The sequence below is a fragment of the Arachis ipaensis genome, chromosome B04, assembly GCF_000816755.2.
Source record: "Arachis ipaensis cultivar K30076 chromosome B04, Araip1.1, whole genome shotgun sequence".
Lineage (NCBI taxonomy): Eukaryota > Viridiplantae > Streptophyta > Magnoliopsida > Fabales > Fabaceae > Arachis > Arachis ipaensis.
In genome coordinates this window covers 99,216,604-99,218,306 of record NC_029788.2, presented here as the reverse complement: position 1 = coordinate 99,218,306, position 1,703 = coordinate 99,216,604, and the positions used below count along the sequence as shown (strand labels likewise).

At 28.1% G+C, this 1,703-nt stretch overlaps 1 protein-coding gene across 4 annotated transcripts in view; it reads right to left on the bottom strand.

Annotated features, from left to right (window-relative positions):
* Positions 1 to 1,038, bottom strand: part of LOC107639544 (protein FAR1-RELATED SEQUENCE 5-like) — a 12,978-nt gene extending 11,940 nt beyond the window's left edge. For 2 of the 4 annotated variants that reach the window (XR_001620220.2, XM_021121401.1), the window contains exon 1: positions 422 to 1,037. The gene's annotated coding sequence lies outside the window, so the exon portion shown is untranslated. Of the gene's footprint in view, positions 1 to 421 lie in introns of all 4 variants that reach the window. The other 2 variants (XR_002361413.1, XR_002361412.1) reach the window with 2 other exon arrangements.

The following is a 1,703-nucleotide window of genomic DNA, read 5'->3' as shown; positions in this document are numbered from 1 at the left end:
AGTCTTTAAAAAAAAAAAAAAACAGTTGATATGATATTCAATAAGCTGATATTTTCCATGGCCTTTGCTCAAATAGAATTGTCGATTTCGTAAAGAATAGTAGTGGATCCAACATATGTATCCAAATTAAAAATTACAATATTTCAATTGCAGTAGTTGAAACTCACTATCTCTGTTTCCTATCTGCCATTTATATATTAATTAACTAGTAAGCGTTTACAAATTGAAATTTAGGGGGTATAGACAAATCCAAAGATTTGATAACATATGATACCTAATTTTACCTAACATAAAAATAAATAAAAAATGGGGAAAGTAGATACTGTGATATCTTTTGCCTACTAATTAATTAGATGAGTAAGCTAATTAAGACAAAACACTGGACCCAACCCAAACCGTGAATGGAAACGAAGGACAGTACCTTGGGAATGTGCCTCATCTCTTCCACCTTGCAAAGTGAAAAAAATATCACAGGCCCAAGCTTTTGGTTTCTTCAATTTCTTGCACAAACTTTTAGTTCTGAAAATCTGATGATCGGTTATCTCTACCAATATATATAGAGAGCAGATAATTAAATAAATAGCACTTTTTACTTTATCTTCTTTTGAGAAATTTCTTAACAATTTCCCTGTTTTGACACTTTTCTTGTGGAATATTGGATTTTTCTCTTTTGGAGTAGGCATAAAACTTAGAAAATAAATTCCATATGCTAGCAAACAATTTCTAATAATTAAAGAGTGATGAGAAAGTGTGTATAGTGGGTGTAGGTGAAAAGTTATAGCATGACCATATTAAACTATGACCTCACTGTTTATTAACTTAAATTGAGTGAGAAACGAAAATTAATTCATATATGTATGACAAAAGATAAACTTTTGTCCACTTATAACTCAATTCAGTGCGTGTTATGATCTCTAAAGGTGATCCAAGCAACTGGTAGTTAATGCTTAGAAAAATAATATGGCAGACATGGATAATATAATGGAAAGCAAAGAAGACATTTTTATTAGAATTAGAAGATGATAGATCGTGAGCCGTTGGCTAATTTTCACCAAAGATTATAGAAAGAGTTTGAATATGAGTAAATTATTATTTTGGTTTTAAAAGAGTTGATTCAATTCTTTTATATAAAATGACTCCTGAAAAAAATTATTTTAGCTCTTTGAAAAATGATTTTAGTTTGATGAAGTACATCATTTTTTTCATAAGTGATATGCGGTTCACCTGTATGTAATCCTATTTAGTTTAGAAACATTTAATTTGAATATTATTTAGAAGATATATAAAAAAAATTGAAAAAAAGAACTTGACAAAATTCGATAATACTAAAACCTTTCTTTTCATTTCTTTTAAAAAATCTTTTGTCATTCACATAAATGAAATTGTTATAAAAGATCCACGCACTTAATTAATTATCATAAAATTATTAAATTAAAAGACAAAAATATATCATTTTCTAAAATAATGGTTTTTTTTAAAAAAAAAAAAAGTGTATCAACATGATTTCTATTCTCTAGAACCTTTTTAGAATATGTATGTCTCCTCGTATAAATTTGGTATATTTTGCTAGAAGGAGAGAATCTTTGACGGATCAAAAACTTATTTCTATCCAAATCTACAGTGATCCGCTTTACCCTTATTCCATCGAGGTGGTAATTACTCTTAGGTTCTCTCTGAGGTGTTTTTTTTTTTTTTCTTTTCAG